Genomic DNA, 18,997 nt, shown 5'->3' with positions numbered 1-18,997 from the left:
GCTGACAGACAGGAACCTCCTGGCCCAGGGGGAAGGAACCAAGGACAAAGGGCTCTGGGCCCCACCAGGCCAGCACGGTGTCCACAGGATGGGGTCATGCCGAGACCCTCATGCCCTGCCAAGGAGACTGAGGCCCAGGCAGGGCAGCTTGCTCAAGCCACATAGCCAGCCCAGTGGGCCAGGCTGCGAACCCTGAGCCATGAGCTGGCCATCTCTCTGCTACCCGGCCTGGGCTTCACTCTCTGGGCCGACTCGTCATCCCACGGACTTGTGTGTCTTACAGGGCTTCAGGGGCCCCAGGGCAGGCACAGGGCCTCTCTAACTTCACAGGCCTGGAGCTGCACCCATCCTAAGGGAGAGTGGTTACAGAAGGTAGGAGCACAGGCCTCAAGTCAGAGAGGATTTAGGCCCAGGCCTGGGCTCTTGGCTTGCTCCTCAGACACTCATGAGGGACCCTGTGGGGTATGGCCACGCATTTGAGGTTGTGGAAAGGAGAAGCAGGACGTATCTGGAGCCCATGTGTCACCCCCCTACTCTGCCACCCCATGTCACCTCCATATCTCTGAGATACCCAAGAGGGGCCCAGAGCAGTCCTGCCTACAGCCCATGTTCTGGAGGGGCCCGGGGAGCGGCAGGCCCACCCACAGTCCCATTGCACGAGCACTACCAAATCCTGTGCTAGACCTGGGGTGGGAATGAGCCTTCCTGCTCTCTCCCTCCCACTCCGGAGCCCAGATCTGATGTTCCCGCCTCCCTCCTGGCTGCCTCCCCTTCCAGCCTCTGTGCTAAGAGGGAAAGCTTCCATTAAGGCTGATGACAGGAACTGCCACCCAGGAGACACCCTTTGATCTCAGGGCAGCAGGAAGCAGAGAGGTCAGGAAGGGGGGCTACCCTTCCGACAGCCCACAGCCGGTGATGCTGGCTCTCTGAGTGTCCTAGACCTAGGAGGTGACAGGCAAGGGAGCAGGAGGGCTGGGCTATGGTTGGGGGAGGGGAAGGCCTCTGACCTGGGTGGGGCTCCTTGCAGAGGAAGGGCACAACCCCAAGATGGTCCTGGGAGGGTTCCCCAGAGGGAGCTCATTGGGCCCCAGGATGCCTTAACCAATCATGGGTGCGGCCAGCTCCAGGTGAGTGGGACCGTTCATTTTCCAGAATCCCCCTGGGAACTGTCCCTGCCCTTGCAACAGTTACAACCTTTAGGAGCCTGAAGCGAACAGGCTGTAAGTGAAGAGGCTCCTTAAAATGCTTCCCCACACTGCACCCCTGAGGGGCACTGAGTGAGGAGCATCGGCCTCCGGGCCGCTCCTGCCAACAGGACCCCTCAGCTGCCCCACCTCAGCTTCCTAAAAAAATCCAAGGATCTGACCCCACTCTGTCCCTTTGTCCCGAGGCCTGAACACCCTCCTGAAGCAGCCTGCATTTGAAGAAGACACTGATGAAGCTCGAGGACACGGATTCTGAGGGGCAGGGCACCCCCCTCTCCACAGCTATAGACCCTGAATAGAGCCTGGCATTCAGGCCGCCCTACTTGGCTCACCCTGGTTTGCCCTTGGGTGCAGGTTACTAAAAGCCGAGTGTCCAGCCCATGGTCCCGTGAAGCTTCCCCCTTCGCTGTGGGGTACAGTACTCAGACACAAATGGCCCTTAAATGTTCTCTCAGCAAGCTGTATGCCTTTGGGGACCCCACTCTACAAAGCTGTCTGAGCTTGAGGACGGCACCTTACCTGGCCAGGCCTGGGCTGGAGGAGAGGAGGCATGACCCTCAGCTCCTGGACAGCCCACCCAGGGGCAGAGTCCTGGTCAACCCTTGAATCTGACCTTTCCTCTCCCTGCCAGCAGGAGCCAGGAGAGGAAGGGGGTGCGGAGGGGATATTGTGGAACATGGCACCCACTGTGTCCTCTGGTTTCCTCAGAATCTTCTTGAGCAGAGCCAACCCCAAGCCCCTGACTATGTAGGCCCGCGAGGTATGGTGAAAGGCGGTGTGACAAGTGAGAACTGCAGAGACCAGAAGGGAGCCACTTAAGCTTACCTGAGAGGAGCCCTGCCCGGTGTGGACCCCCAGCCAGGTGCAGTGAGGCAGGCTAGGAGCCCCCAGCCAGCCCCCCGGCCCCCAGGAGGAGGGAGGCCCAGCCTTAGCAGGGCTCTTGGGAGACACCCTCTCTGAGCCGCTGGGGCAGAGGCACCCACACTGGCCAGCCCATCCCCTTTCCAGATCCCAGGCATCCCAGTGCCGAAGGCCTTCCCAAGACTTGGCCATGACCCTCACCAATCTAGGTCCAGGGAATGCCAGACATGAGTCGTTGTGGGGATGGGTTAGACAGACAACAGAATGTCAGACAGGAAGCACGGACTGAGAGAAAAGAAAACAGAGACCAGCAGAGAAGAAATCAGAAACAGAGAAACAGGAAGATGAGAAGGCAAAGACAGAAGAAAGAGAGACAGAGAAGAGAGTGAGAGGGAGCAGGGGGAGAGAAGCACTGAGGCCTGGGCCAAGATGAGAGAGGCGAGCAGTAGGCTGGCGGCTGGCGGAGGGTGGGCTGAGGGGGCACGGCGGCAACCAGTCCCCGCTGAGTCAGGGCTTTGGCACCCTGAGGCGCCGGGCCTGTCTGAGGGACTCGGGCTCTCCTGCTGCGCAGGGTGCTGGAGCTAGAGGGCTCCTGGAGACCAAGGCCAACGCACATTTCACAGAAGCAGCTACTGCAGCCAGAGGAGAAGGTGTTCTGGGGCCCCTAAAGATTAGCCCCGAGCCAGAACAGACCCAGAGAATCTGGTTCTTTACACAGGCTCCAAAGCCATAGTTGGGAGGGACGGCACCCAGGCTACCCTGATCCAGGGACTGGGCAGGTAGGATTGACCCTCCCCACGGGTGGCCCCTGCCACTCCCCGGTTAGACAGGACGGCGCCCCCATGTCCTGCGCACACAGTCATAGGCAGATGGGTGGGCTGATAGCCCGGGTCAAGAGACAGAAGGTGTCAAGGGCCGAGGTCATCCTGTGGGAGGCCAGTCCAGGGGTGCTCCAGCTGAGCCCTGCTGCACTCCTTTAGGGATGCACCCGGCCCTAGAGTCTGTGTTATCAGCGACAGTTGTCCCAATTTGTTCTATTGTGGCAGTGCCAGCCCCTGACTTACATTTCTAAGAAGGAAGTTGCTTAGGTCATTGGTTTGAATTTGGTGCCTGGCCCTTCCTGGTTGTGTAACTCTGGGGGGGGGGGGGGGGTCCGTACACGTCAAGTCTTGGTTTTCTCCTCTGCAAAGCGGAGATGGGAACGCCTGGGGTCCCGGGAGGCTGAGCGTGAAGACGTACATCAAGAACTCCGGCTGCGTTACAAGGGGTCTCCCAGGCGGGCTGGTCCGTGGGGTGCTGGGCCCAGCAGGAGCCTGCGGAACGCCAGCCTGAGAGAACCCGCCTGGCGCGCTCTGGAGTCGATACCCTGGACTCCAGGAAAAGGGAGGGTCAGCGAAACCGGGTAGCCAGGCCCTTGCTGAGAGGCAGCGGAAACTGTCCCAGGAGTAAGGCCAGGCCATAAACGTAAAAGGGAGAGTCCAGCAAGACAAACTAATGGTCCTTCAGTGGGAGAGGCAGACAGCTGGGATTCACAGGCAGGCTTCCAGATCAATACTTGTGTGCTGATTTGCTGAAGAGGCTTTTATGAAGTTTAAGCAGAGTTCATTGTTAAATACTCTTACGTACAAAGGATGTGGGCGGCCGTATTAATTCCTTTTCTTTTACAGATCAATAATTACATTGCTGATTTGCTTAAAAGGCTCAGGTTGAGGCGGGGGTGAGGGGAGCGTGCCTCACTGCTCCAGAGAGCATGGCTGAAGGTCCTGGAGGACCACGCTGTGGCTGACGAAAATCGACAGGGTCTGGGAGAGGTTGGGTGACAAAAGGACACGCGGCAAGTCTGTTGGTCTTCGAGGCAACCAGCTCAGGATCACCCCCAAGCCCAATCCTCCTTCTAACTCTGTCTTTCCAGATCCTTCTTGAAGCCTTCTTCCAGAGCTGAACCGACAGTGAGGTCCTGGCTTTCTCTGGAGGCATCTCTCTTCACCCTGCTCTCAGGGAGCATGTCCTGGCCTCTTCTGCTCTTCTCGACAGCCCATCCCATGGGCTGAGCTCAGAGGAGCTGGGGGAGGAGGCCCTGCCTGGTGAGTCAGGGCAGGGAAGAGGCCTGCCAGGAGAGAAGGGGGTGTGGACAGGCCCAAAGAGGCCAAGGCTGACAGGAGGCCAGTGCAGACTGTTCTCAAGACCAACAACCAGACACCAAGCAGGTGTCACATTCAGGCCAGAAAGCAACCCTACCTTGCAGGGAAAGAAGGCCAGGTGAGGTGGCCATGGGCTTTTCTCAGCTTTGACTGTCAGCCTTGATGTTCACTCTTCAATGTCATAAAACCAGTGGAGTATGGCTGATGTCTCAGTGTGTGTCTTCTAAGGATCGCCTTGTTCACTGCTGACTGCCAATCCCAGCCTCGTCTGGCGAGGTGTTCCCATGGGTGGGAGCTGGGGTGGTCTGCACAACTGCGCTGTGAAGTGGGAGGTAAGCAGGCTTGGGGCTGGGATAGGCTCCTGGGCTGTGCCCACTTGAACAGCCTCGAGGATCAGCTGGAGGATCCGGGTCACCTAATTTTATCCATGCTTAGTGGCCACAATGCACATTTTTTTTTTTTTTAAGAAAGGAAGGGGAAGGAAAGGAAAGGAAAGGAAAGGAAAGGAAAGGAAAGGAAAGGAAAGGAAAGGAAAGGAAAGGAAAGGAAAGGAAAGGAAAGGAAAGAAAAGGAAGAGGGAGAGAATGGGGCAGTGTGGTGAGAGCCATCAATTAACTTCTCTTGTCTGGGTGGTCAAGAGGTTTCCTTGTGCAGGCTGGGACTGATATCATCTGTTGATGTCTGCATAGGGAAGCCATGTGGTGAAGAGTGCTTATAATTGATTAACAATGTCTGCCATGGATATGGCAGGGGCAGTGGTGGCACATACGTCATATATTTTCAGTTTCACATGAACCACAGAATCTGTTTGGCACCAAGAGAACCATCCGGCTTGAGGCCTTATTTGCAGAATCTCTTGAAAAAAGTTGGATCCTGGCTGCGGAGGCTCCTAGGGTGACCTGTCTGACCCCACACATGTACACAGGTGCACAGATGCTGTTGGGAGGCCATTATGAATTCTATTTCATCTAATAGCCTGGTCAGGAAATGGAAAGGTATATTACAGCTCATTAAGTGGGTAAAGGAATTTGACAACCTTTGATCCGAGTCAGGAAAATAGATGGCATGAATTAATTCGCTGGCTTGTGGAAAGAAGAAGAGTCATCCTTCAATAGCAGTGACAGGCAGGGAGTTCACCCCTCGGGGGACTGATTCCAGGGAAGGCATACAGCAGCTCTCCTGGGAGCAGAAGGCTTGGATGCACGGGGGCCGCGGCCTCCGGGCTGCCCTCCCCCTGCCTCAGTCAGAGGCACAGACATGGCCCTCACTTCACATAGGCCAGTGTCCCAACTCCCAGGAAATGTCCACAGAAGCAGGGGACAGCTCTTGGGGACTATGCATGTACTTGGCATCCCTGTGTGACTGGAGTGTGTGTGTGTGTGTGTGTGTGTGTGTGTGTGTGTGTGTGTGCAGTGCCCCGGTCCCACCACAGTCTGCCAGGATCCTAGGACTGAGTCTGGGGGGCACCTGCCACTTACTGGTGTGGCACTCACCCTGTAAGGAGTCCAGGGACAGGGACCCAGGGTGGGACCATCATGGTAGGCTCACAGATCCAATCTCCAATCAGAGACATTTCCCCTTGGATGCCTAGTAGGTATTCATAAGTCACCTGTCCTGATCTCCCTCCCCAACAAGCAGCCCTCCTTCCCCTGACCCCAGGTGAGGGCACCTCCTTCCTTCTGGTTTCTTAGTCTAAAAGTCCTGCTGTCTCCCTGGGTGCCTCCTTCTCTCATCCCCCACATCCCACCTTCCGGCAGATCCCGTGGCCTGTACGTTTCCCATACACCCGGAATCTGGATTCTGCTTATGTCCCAGCCCACCCTGCCTTCATTGTCTCTTACTCAATTCCTACACCGCCTATACCTGTTCTGTGCCTACCTGTCCTACAGTCGATCTTTTCCCACAAGCCACAGTGGTCCTTCTGAGGCCTACGTCAGAACCTTGCAGTGGTCACTCATCCCACCCCATGGCAACTTTGACCTCACTCTGCTCTCCCTTACACTCTCTATGCTCTTGACCCCTCACTCGTCTCTAACTCACCAGGTCACCCCCAACCAGGGCCTTGGATCTGATCCCTCAGCCTGGCTAGTGCCTCAGTGGTGTCTGTCCTCAGCGGGCGTTGCAGCCCTTTGGGCAGGATTCATGTTTGTTTTGCCACTGCTGTGGCCTGGTGCCCAGAGCCAGACCTGACGCACAGGGGGCCCTCAGTCCATATCTGCTGAATGAATGAAGAAGCCTGAGCAGGCCGAGTACGCCCTGTGCCGGACACGAGCGCACAGGCTGCCAGGAGCTGCCTCTGAGCACCTGTACCCCACTCTTTCCTGGCCTAGAGAAACCCCCAGCACAGATGAGAAGCCCCATCGAAGCAAGAATGTCCTGGAAGAGTGGAAGTGCCAGAACATGGGCCCAGGGGAAGAAATGGCCCAGCTGAAGCCTTCCCAAAGGATGAGGGAATGTTAGCAGGGCAGGACACGGGGAAGGCTTTCCACGCTGAGGCTGGGAGGCAGGCAGCGTCTGGGCCTGACAGGACACTGCGGGATGCAGCATGGCTGGGCTCACGGCAGCGTGCCAGGAGAGGGCTGGTGGAGGTGGGGGCCTGAGGTGAGGGCAGGGGCTAGTCACAGGGGTGCCAGCACAGCAGCACGGACCCCAACATCTCTTGAAATGCAGTGAAGAATTTCAATGAGGGGCGTGACAACATCATTTTTGCATTTCATGAGTCAAGCTGGTGTGGGACAGATTGGAGGGGAGACAAAATGCAGGGAGAACAGTGAGGAGGCAGTGGCGCAAGCCCGGCAGAAGTGGGAAACCGAGTCAACAAAAGGAAAGCGGGAGTGGGGGAAGATGTGAGCAGTTTTCTGGAGAGATCCCAGCTTCCCTACTCACCAGCTGTGAAGACTCAGGCCTGTTCCTTCATTTTTCCCATGCTCAATTTCCTCACCTGTACATTGGGCTAGCAGTGAGAATCTTCCCAAGGGAGACGGAGGTTAGACGGAGCAGTGTGCAGAGCACCTGCCCAGAGCCCCCGCTCCCTGCAGGCTGACCCCCTGCCCCCATCTGTCCTGCTCCCCCAGAAGGAGCTGAAGGTACACAGCATCTCTGAGCCTCCACCCCCCTCCATGCTCCTGTTCTCTGCCTGCCTGCTGAGAGTTCAGTGAGAGCAGAGCTTTGATGGGTAATGAGACCTTTCTTGAAGAACACCCTGTGTTCAGTGGAAACTTGTCCTTAGTATGCAAGGACGCTGGATCCATTAGCTTTGAGTGCACCGTCACGTTGCTGGAGCGATTGTTCCTCAAATAGAATTACTTCCTACAATTATCTTCTAAAAAGACAGGCCCCGGGATATGGGCGAGAGGTGCCAGGAGGCCAGAGCCAAATCAAATCAGGGACCTGGCTCTTTGGTAATGGGTCTGGCACTGGGGTCCACGTGGCACATATGTAAGTGTGGACCATTGGACCCGCAACTGTGCCACCCAGGTCACTCCCCCTGCCCCAAACCAAGGAGACTGGAGCCCCAGCCAACAGAGGTGGGGTGAGCAAGGGCACTGCTGAATGAGGGAGGAAATGGCAGGCAGGCATGAGAAACATGAGAAAGGGGGACTCCGTTTAAGATACAGTCTGCTCCGAGTAGATCTGAGTCTACGGCGGCCTCATGGCCCTATGCCGTCTGCCCTCCCGCCCTCCCTACATTGTCCCAAACAGATTCAGCAGCTCAAGGTCAATGACATCGATGTTAATCACAGCAATCATTGTCCTGAAGACCTAGATGCACCCCTCAGTCAATCCTTTGGTCAGCCCTCTAGGTGGAGAGACAGCTCCAGGGAGGGGTGCCAGCTGGGCAGGAGGGAAAGCCCCTGAAGGGGGGTCAGAGTAGAGGGAAGGAGGCAACCCGCAGGGATACGGGATAAGGGGTTCCAAACAGAAGGCACAGCTGAGCAAAGACCCAGAGGGAGGACCCCTGCGGTGGGCTTGACCAGGGCAGCAGCGGCTGCAGCGTGGGACACAGGTGCTGAGGCAGGAGAGGAGATGAAATCGGAGGGTGAGAAGGGGCCAGTAGACGGTTATGTAGAGGAGTGAGGAGGATGGGTTTGGCCCGGCTGCAGTAGCAGCCGCTGTGGATTGAACTGTGGGACCCGGCACGCACTTAAGAAGATTCTACTGCTGTGGAAAGGGGCAGGGCAGTCCGGTCGGACTAGTGTGGCAGCTGAGGTGATTAACGGGAGGCGAGAGGGGCCCAGGTGAGGGAGGTCCACGTGAAGGTGTGCTCTGGTATTTTGAGGTGGGCAACAGGACATCCTGAGATTGGAGGTGGGGGGTGGGGTGAGAGAACGGTGGTGAGGGGACTCAACAGGGTTTTCAATTCAGGGAGACCTGGGGTGGATCCTTGGCCGCTTCTGGCCCCTGGGTACCAAATGCTGTAGGCGGCAAGGGGACGCAGTGCGTATGTAGTTGGCAAACGAGTCTGGAGCTGAGGAGAGGCGGGGCCAGGGAGAGGCGGGGCCAAGGGCAGGGGTCTGAATCGCCAGCGCGAGGTGTGACAATGGACATGGAGGGGCTGAATAAGACCACAGGAGAGGGACAGACTCGAGGTGCCCTACTTCTGCAAGTGAAGGAGAGGAGGGCAAAGTCGGCCAAGGAGCGGGTGCCGAGGGAGCTGTCTCCTGGCAGAAGGCCTGAGTGCCCCAAGCTCCAGGTCACCAGCTCCATCTGGGCTGGGCCGGGACTGGTGCTTTGTCTACACAGCCACACACAGCTCTCCCCTCTCCCATGCTGCCTTTCCATTCCCTGCCTTGAGTCTGGCCCCCAGGGATCCCCAGGACATTTGTCACCATGCCCCCTCTAATCCCCACCAGGGTGGGCCCTGCACCTGCCTGTCAGACAGAAAATACGGGACTGTATCTCATACGTCTCTGTACCCCCACAGCACTTAGCGAATAATAGACGCTCTGAACGCTTGATCCATTAAATTAAATAAACCAGGGCATTTTCTTATCTCATTCCTGTTCAGAAGTGGGCCTGCCTTCCCTTGCATCTGGACCCATCATTCAGCACACTCTAGTCTATGGGGCCCGGAGTCACAGCATGCCAGATTAGGATCGCGGTCCATATCTGTGTTATTGTCCTTCCACACCAGCACCGTGGCGCATGATCGATCGCCCTCCTGGCTGCCGATAAGGAGCACTCTCAGCTCGGTCAGACAAGGCCTCAGGCGCCAGGACCCTGGCCTCCTTGCCTCCCCACCTTCCCAGCTCCAGAAAGCTCTGCCCTCTGCCAGTCCGCCCCCCACACTCTGAGATAGCTCTTGGAAGGGAGTGGGGGTGAATTTTCTTGAATATCTGCCATGAGCAACACAGAGTGGGGACACAGGGGTTCCTGGCCCCTGATCAAGGGGCTGGTCTGGGAATCAGGTGTTTCTGGTCACGGTGGAGGATGTTAGGATACCTGATACCCATTGGTCACCTCTTGTTGGCTTCCTGAGTGAGAGCTACTTGTTCCCATGTGTTGGGCCCCACACCTGAGCTCACCATCCAGAAACAGCCTACCCTATGCCCCCCAGTCATCCTCGCTGTGCAGGGGGTCACTACCTCACTCACCCTTGTCTGGGCTGCCCCTGGGAGAGTGTCACCTGTCCTGGAACCATCAGAGTAGAGCTCCCTGCCCTAGCAGGGTGGGGAGAGGTGTGGTGGGGTGTGAAAGTGTGGTACCATCCTGTTTCAGTGTGAGCTGGGACTCAGGACACAGAGGACCAGCCCTCAGCTTGGAAGTCACAGAACCAGGGCAGAGTCCACAAGCGGCTGTACCCTGCTTTACATTCTATTTCCCTCTCCCCAACACCCCGCCCCCCTCCTGGTTGGACAGAATGCATACCCCTCTCCTGGTGTTCAAGCCCAGATGTCCTGAGGCTTGCGTCCTGCTCTTTCAGAGCCCCCCAGTTTCCCCAGTGACCCTCAGTGCGGACTTAGAGTCTTTTTACCAGATGGCCCTGTCACCCCTCCCCTCCAAGGCACCCACCAGCAGCAGAGCTGTAGAATACATCGGACTGCACATAGGGTCTCAACTGATCCTTAGAGGGACCGACAGAAAGAGACATTTATTCCCCGTTCACAGATTAAGACTCAGAACCTCCTGGTCCCCGTCCATGATGCCTCTCTTCCCTGGCTCCACAAGGAGCTTACCTCTTCCAGGAGAATCTGCCCCCGGGGTTAGACACTGAACAAATATCTGCTCTCACACCAGTCTGCTCTTTCCAGGCCAGCTCTTTTTTTTTTTTTTTAAGATTTTTATTTATTTATTTGACAGAGCGAGAGAGAGCCAGCGAGAGAGGGAACACAGGCAGGGGGAGTGGGAGAGGAAGAAGCAGGCTCCCAGCGGAGGAGCCCAATGTGGGGCTCGATCCCAGGACCCCGGGATCACGCCCTGAGCCGAAGGCAGATGCTTAACGACTGAGCCACCCAGGCGCCCATCAGGCCAGCTCTTTCCACCTAGCTCCCTGGGCATTCCAGCCACTATTCAGCAAACGGAGGCCAGGTACCAGTGCTGGCATCCCTGTACCTGCCGGTTGTCATTCCTGAGTTGACGAAGGGGTGTGGGAGGGGACGCGCACAGAGTATGTTCACCCAAAGCAGCCATCACCCCTCTTCGTATCTGCACAGCTCAGAAGCAGGGAGGCTCCGCTGCTCTGCTCCAAGGCAAGCTGCTGCTGCTCTCACCCTCTGCTCCAGGCTGGACATCCAGCTCAGATGACACTGGCCAGCAGTAACATCAGCCACGGCACCTAGAGACTCTAGTGGGTCCCCCAGCAGGGGGATGGACTCTCCAAGCCAAAGGAAATAGCAACAAAAACGCAAGACTGAATTTCTGAGTTGCAAGGCCCCCCCAGTACCTACCGAGAGGTTTGGTCTTTTCACCTCTTAGCTCTGTCCCCCTGCAGAAGCCCCTCTTTCAACTCCCTGTCCCGCCGCCATACCCGCTGCTTCTCACTGGAACAATCCCATCCATTAGTTGTCATAGCAACCAAGACAGGGCAAAGTCATTTTCTAGAAGGGGCCCTGTGCAAATTATGGCTTTACACCAACTTATTGCCAATCTTTTTAATTAAAACATTTTGCTTTCAACCCTCCTAATGGCAGAGATCAGTAAACAAGGCAGATTGAATTACTGATATTGAAGCTCCCACATCTCTTAAATGGCTTAATTACTGGTGGGACCACAGTAAGGCCAGAGTGGGGCTGCTGACAAGCAGGAGCACCTAACCTGCGAAGGCCAGCCTCTGCGAAGGTAATCAAATGAAGCCCAGAGCTCGGAGAGGATATACATGTAAAAAGAAAATTTTAGAACTCTTGAAGGACATAAAGAGCTGCTAGAGTTATGGTTACAATTCGGTTTCCAGGAACTATGATGTCAACGTTGCTGGCTGCTCAATTTCTGTTTAATTAAATTGCCTGATCTGACACCTGGAGGCAGGACCGTGTGTCCTTGTGTCCATGGTGTGTGGTGGACTGATAAGGGGGCCACAGATCCCACTGGCCACTTGCTCCAAAGGCCCCTCCAGCCCCTCCTCCCCAGTTAATGTCCTTCTAACAAAACCCGAGGGAGCACTTCCCCTCCCAGCAGGCCCCTTCAGGGTGGCTAGAAGCTACTCAGCAGGAAATGCCCTCAGATGAGCCTCTAAATCCAGTGAAGGGAAAACAAAGGCTCCAGCCAGCCAGCGTCACACAAAGGGACTAGAACCCAGCCCACGCACTGAGGCTCCTTTGGTGTGTATGAGCTGTGCTAATGACAGTCATCTCCTTCATCTTCTCCAGGGTCTATAATACCCAACTAAGAACTTTTAGCTTTTTTAAACTGAAATTTCCTATTAATTAAAACTGCTTCAAGTGTGTGTGAGGGTGTGTGTATGTGGGTATCAGGATGCATGTAGGCATGTACACGAGTGTATGGTGTGTACATGTGTGTATGCTGTAAGAGTATATGTGTGAGTGTGGGAAGGTGTGAGTGTGTGTGAGGTGTGGGTGTACAAGTATAGCACAAACACAAGCATGGATACTTTAGGCTCTTCGTTCCTAAGGATTAGGGGACCAGGCACGGTCTCTATAACAAAGCAGAACTTGGTTCCTCATGAATGAAACAGACATCACAGATGCATCCAGAACCAGATCATACAGAAAAGTAAGGAGATAAAAGGTATATCCAGAAAATCCTAGACCAATATGTGAAAAAAAGCTGACATGGGAATAGTAACAGCAGACACACCAATGTGAGGCAGAAAGCATCAATGAGCATAAAGACGGACACTACAGTTACATCTATCAATAAGATTGACATGTGCGCACTTGATAACACAATCTTGCAAATTCAGTAGAATTTGCATAAAATTGAAAAATCTCCATCTCATCGGAAGTCTTAAAACATTTTTAACATATTGGTACCTGAGTGGCTCAGCTGATTGGCATTGGGCTCTTGATTTTAGCTCAGGTCATGATCTCAGGGTCGTGAGGTCTAGCCTTTCATCAGGCTCTGTGCTCAGTGGGGAGTCTGCCTGAGCGTCTCCTCCCTAAAATAAATAAACAGATCTTTAAAAAAAATTTTAAATCAGAAATATATAGCTAAAGCAGACAAAAAAAATTGGTAATCGAGAAGAAAGGAAGTCTCATGAAACTTCAAAGAATGATATCATATAGCCTGCATTCTGACCACAGTGCAATAAATAGAAAATCAACAATTAAGCAGTAGCCTCGTAAAAATATGCTTGAAAATTTATAAATGCACTCCTCAATGACTGAGATCACAATGAAATTTCAAATCATTCAGCATTGCAGGGCAAGAAACTACTATATTTCAGAACTTGTGGAATGTAGCTAAGGCAGGATTTAGAGGAAAATGCATAGCCTTGAATACATTGATTGACAGCAACAAAGATTTTAAAGTATCCAAATTAAATTAAAAAACAGGAAAAGTAAAGAAGTGCTAAAAGGCAGAAATTAATGTAAAATTTTAAAAGTAACAAGAGCATAAATAGAGCTGAAAGTTATTTCTAGTGTTTATAAGTACTGACATAATTGATAAGGAAGGAAGGAACCCTATTCTGAGGACCTGGGTGCCATCTCCCCAGACGTGGTCTCTGAGCCTGGTGGAGCAGCCCCCCATAGTTCGCAGGGCACCTGGACGCTTGCTAGACTTTGCAGTTCCACCAGCCTGTGCTCTGTAAAACAGAAACAGTAATTCCGCCTGTCTGTACCCTGCCTTCTTCCCAGGGACATAAGGTAAGCCGAGAAGAGTTCAGGGTGCCCAAGCACCCGGTCAACCACAAAGCTCCATGTAAGGGACGAGATGCGATGCAAAGTGGCTTGTTAGAAGTTTAACACAAACACAATTTCTCAGCTTCTTAGTTATGCAGCTTTCTGGATGAGCACCTGCCACGGGCTATGCCAGGCTAGAGAGAGGGAAGTGGAACCTGGATTTTGCATTCCTGTTCCCCAAAACATGAAGAGGAGGTCTTCCGGGTGGGGAGTGTGCTGCGCCTCAAGATAAAGGACTCTGAGGACTGGGTCATGTCCTGCTGTGGCCTCCAGCTCTGCCCAGAGTCTATCCAGGGGGCCCCAACTCCAGGGGTCGTAGGAAGAGGAAGTTCCTGCCAGAGGATCTGAATCAGAGAGGGGCTGCCCCCAGGCTCAGGCACTTGCCCTTTGGGTCTTCTCAGGACGAAAGCCAAACTCCCCTGACCTTTCCTGGGGCTTCCTAATAACAAGAGCTTCCATGAAATGTGCCCCTGCTCTAAGCTCCTCACCCAGTACTTTCCCAGACAGCGTACTTCCTCCTCAGCCATCCCCGGGAGATACCATCGCCATCACCCTCGCTCTGCAGGTGCGGGAACTAAGCTCAGAGAGGATAAACAAGCCGTCCAGGAAGCCAGCGCAGTAAGATGCCGTGGGGGCTTGAACCGGGCTCTCAGCCTCTCAGCCTCCCAGCCTCCCCCTCCCGCGCTGGCCCCGTTCTGCCCTGCCCCGCCCCCCCAAGACGGAAGGGCAGCCCCTGTCCACTCGGCAGGGACACACAGTCACCGGCTCTTCCCTTCAGCGCCACCCCCACACTCTCTGCTTCTCAGGGACGCAGCCTCGTATCAATCTCATCTGCCAGTAGAAGGGAGAGCTGGCGGCTGCATCGCCGCAAAGCGTCCTCCCCAGTGGAGCTGGAGATAAGGAGCGCGGCATTAACCCCAGATCCAGCCTGCAGTCCTCCCTGTGCTCTCCCGCGGCTCGACTCGTGGCTCGGGAGCGGCAGCAGCAGTCACAGCCCCCATCAATCGTCCTGCACGCGGGCTGTCGATACCCAGGCCGCCGGCAGGTGGGCGGTGGGGGAATCCATCTCTCTCCCCTTGATATATAGGGGACCGGGGGCTCCTGACCATCAAGCCGTCGGGAATTTCTCATCTGTTCATGATGTGTCCCCAAAGTGAATGTTAATCAATAGGTCCAATCTGCGACCCCATCCATATCGCAGCCTGGTAAAAATGGCCTCATTAAGCTCACAGGAGGTGTTGTGTTGTGTTCCCTGTCCTTCTGGAACACCAGATCTTTGGGCTGCTCTGAAATAACAAGAAAGCCTCTACCTCTGCCCAGGAAACATGTACCCCACACCCCAGAGCTCCCTCTCAGGCCGTTGCCAGCCCCAGCCAGGCCAGTGCCTCCACTGTGCTCATGCCCGAGGCTGGGCACTGTTGTGGCTGCTGCTGGCACTGTGCGTGTCCCCAGGGATCCATGAGCCCTGCAAAGCGGCACTGTGGGTGGGGGTGGGGGATCCTGGCCTTGAGTCCTGCTGCACGTCCTCAGCTAGGCCCACTGCAGATCAGTCTCTGCATCTGGAAATCTGTAAAATGAGGTGGAGCCCCTGGCCCCCACCACTGCTGTGGGTGAATTTGCCCTGATCCTGACTTGGTTTTCTCTTCTCTGGACTTCAGAAGGACCTCGGTCTGGCCAGTCTGTCATTTGCTGACCCTGATAGCTCCAGTCCCCTCCTGGGGTTCCCAGCATGAGGAAGTAGACCATGCAGGTCTCCCTGGACCCAGGGTAGGCCTGGGAGAAGCCTGTGACTCGCAGCACAGGGCAGGGTCCCTCCTCACCTATGCCTCCCTCTGCCCCCAGAATTGTCCCTCTCGCTCCAAGCTCCATACCTGTCCCTGCAAAATGGCTCTGACTGGTGTGGGTGATGGTGTTGGAGGCTCTCAGAGGTGCAAGACCTCAGGAAGGAAACGTGGGGTGCCCAGGGCTCTGCAGAGGTGGGGGCTGCTCTGCGGGAAGGCTGGAGGAGGCAAGGACTCTCAAGGCTCCTGTGACGGATGGCCTGCTTGATTACTCTGGGCTGTGCTCAGCTCCAGGGCATGTACTGTCAGGAAATCTCAGGGGCCTTTTCAAATGGCTCAGGGTCAGCCCGGGGCTGCTTGGAGGGAGGGTGGCACCCCTGCCTGGAGAAGCTGGCCCTCCTCTTCCCACATAGGCCCCTCCGTCCTGGCCTTACCATGGGGAGCGGTCCAGTGGCCATTGCAGGTTGCCCAGCTGGAGTGTACCTGGGGCCCAGCCTCTTCCTCCAGGGTACCCGCCTCACCCCCAGGCACTCAGAGCCCAGCAAGGACAAGGGCACTGAGCCCTCTGTGTTCACCTTTCTCTCTTTTGCTCATTCAGGGAGAGGGGCTAGGCCCTGGCCTTCTGGCTTGCTTGGACAGGGTTTCTGGAAAGTCCTGAGGGAGGCCGATGGGAAGGCCATGGGTTTCGGAAGCCAGAGATGGTGGAGCGTGAAGCAGTCACGGTGAGGCTACCTCCCTGAATTTCAGGCCCTTTTGTAAAATGTGACTAGAGCGTTAATGTGTTTCCCTTACTGCCTCTGTGTGTATGAGACAGACAGACAGACAGACAGATAGAGGCAGAGAGACAGGAGGTGTCATGGTCTTGGTGGCCAACTCCCCATCTTGCGGGTGGCTGAGGGTGTGGAAAGAAAAAGGGAAAGAGAAGACCTCAAACCGCAGAACCACCAGCCTCTCCCTTTTCCTGAGTGCCCTGATGTGGAGGTCTGTTTCGTTGATTTTCCCTGCTGCCCCTGCCAGCCACCCTCTGCTCACCCTCCAGGTCTGTGTGCATATCTGTGCCGGAGCCTCCGAGGAATCAGGGGGTGACGTAGAGCAGTGATAAATCCTGACTCCCTGCTACCCGGCACTCTACTCTATCCCAGAGGAAGGTGTCCATATCTCAAGCATGAACTCGGGTGGTGGTGGGTCCACTGGATGGTAGGAGAGGCCTTGAAAGTAGGGAGCACGGGATTTGGGGCACTGCTCCCCTGACCCCAAAGGAAAAGCAGGGGTGTCAGAGCCAGTGGTGAGATCCATTGTTCACAGGACATTCCATCCCCATCTGACTCTACCTATATCAAGCCAACCTTGGCCAGTCACAGGCTTAGAGAGCAACATATGGCTGGATTTCTGCCTCTACTTGTCCCTTGGTAGGGTGTCCTTGGGTAGTTGTCAGTGGAGGCTCTGATTCTTGGACCCTGTCAGGCATGCCAAGATCCCAAGTTGGAAATTTCTGCTGGGCCATAGCTGTCAGTCCAAGAGAAAGGGACAAAAAACTTCCCTTTGAGACAACCTCACAATGGGGAGACCTGACAGTCAGCCTCTCACCATGCAATCGGACTGAGGGTGGGCAGCCTCACTGAGAGCCTCCGGGTCAACACTGTGGAAGTGCCTGCCTATGAGACAGTTTCCCCTAAATGGGCTAGAAAGTATCTAATCGAGCCACCAGGCCTAACTTCTAGGTTACAGGAAACACAGGGGACAGAGGTACAAGTTTGATGACAACATGAGGAAACGATCAGGTGGGTCCTGGACATAGGCCTTCCAGGAATCAATGAGGCTGGATTCTCCAAAAAGACCACATCATGGAAAGGGCTGTTCTCAACTTAAAAAGACCATGGAGGGATAACCAAATGACAGCATGGTCCGAGATTGATTTGGAGTTTTCAAAAGGCCATAAAACAGATTCTTGGGTTGATTTGGGAAATCTGAATATGGCATGGAGATTCTGTGATATTTTGGAATGATTCTTAATTTTTTCAGGTAACGCAACGGAACTGTGGTTATGTAAGGAAATGTCCTCACTTTTGTGTGATGCAGGTGGAAATATTTAGGGGTAAAATGTCATGATATTTGCAACTTAATTTCAAATCATTCAGTAAAGTTATCTGTGCATCTATGTGTTTGTATGTGCGCGTGCGCGGAGGGAGGAGAGAAAAAGCCAACATGGCGACCGTTGCCAGTTTTAACAGTTGCTCACACAGGTGTGCTTGTACTATTCTTTCAACTCTTCCAGCTTCTGTGTTTGATAATTTTCATAATAAAAAGTGGGGTACGAAAGTGCCAGTGTGGGTCAGCCCCACCGGACATAAAGCTCTCCCTCCAAGGACATATGCCTTTGGCTACTTCTTCCCCAGGGTGGCCTTCTTCTTCCAGCCCGAGCCAGGCTTGTCTGCTGTCTTCCCGCTTCCCCACCTGCCATGCCAAGCCTGTAGGTCCTGCTGTGTAGCTGGGGCTTTTGGCCTCAGAGTCTCATCCCTGCTGTGCCCTGCCTGGAGCCTGCCCCATCACCCCCACCCCACCCTTCACCCTTGTAAGCATCACTGCACCAAGGAGGTCTTGCTGGCTGCCGGGTGGGGCTGGCATGGTCCCACCACAGGGTCTTGTCCTTTCTCGCTCGATGTCCCCTTCATTCTCCACCAGACTGGCAGGGACTGTGTTTGTGTCCAGCCATGCCTGCTGTCTACCGGGCCACATCTGATGACTGGAGACCACTGATCGCAGCTGCCGGGCCCACTAAAGAGATTGGGGGTGCTGGGAGGGGCAGCCAACAGCAGTTATGGGGCCATTCCCTCCCAACAGCTTCTGACCTCAAACTGACCTCGGCCTCACTCATTTCCCACCCTGGTCGTATTCTTCCTGATATCAGCATCTCTAAGACCGAGCGCCAGCCTGCTTGGGTCACACCATGAGGAAACTTCTAGGTGTGTCCTGGGGTCGAGGAAGCTCTACTCCTCTAGGCTCTGGACAGGCCCACCTGTGCTGGCTCCCCCTCCCTCACAGAGGTGGGTGGGTGCTCCTTGGCCTGGCCGAGGTGAAAGGTGGGCTCTCCGGGGCTGCCACCCCTTTCCCTATAAAGCACCTAGTGGGACCCAAGCACCGCTCCACGTGGCACAGCACCCTATTCAAGGGTATTTTTCACTTGGCACAAATTAAATATGTTCTGAAAAGAAGTCAACAGAACTGAATTTGATAATGTCCAGTCCCTCCTACCGGGGACTGTAACGTGGCAGTTTTCTGATAACGAAGGAAGTGTTCCAGACGCCGGCGCTGAGCTGGCCATCCGGCTCCCCCGCCTGGGCCCGGGAGCCTCAGCCCACCCCTCCTTCAGGCCCACCCTGTCTGCGACCTGGGGTGCTGAGCCCCGGGACCTCACGGCTCCCACCTCACCTCACGGCGTTCACCCCTCCCCTTGGGCACCTTCGCAGCTCTTCGGTTCTGCCGGGCGTCCCCCCTGGCCAAGTGGAAGGTTTGGTCAGAGCTGGGGCGTTGCGGCTGCAGGAGGACCAGCAGGGGCGCAGGCTTCCTGGTTTCCCGGGGAGCCAGAAAGGTGCCGCTGGGCCCTCCCTTCCTCGGGGCTGGGGAGAGAGGGCGTGGAAACGGTCTGCTTTAATGGTTTATTGTGAACTGGTGAGTTAACTCACAAGAGGTTCCTCTCCTTCAAAATCATT

This window comes from Ursus arctos, unplaced genomic scaffold (genome assembly GCF_023065955.2).
Source record: "Ursus arctos isolate Adak ecotype North America unplaced genomic scaffold, UrsArc2.0 scaffold_7, whole genome shotgun sequence".
Classification (NCBI taxonomy): domain Eukaryota; kingdom Metazoa; phylum Chordata; class Mammalia; order Carnivora; family Ursidae; genus Ursus; species Ursus arctos.
Note: the sequence above shows the minus strand (reverse complement) of the source record.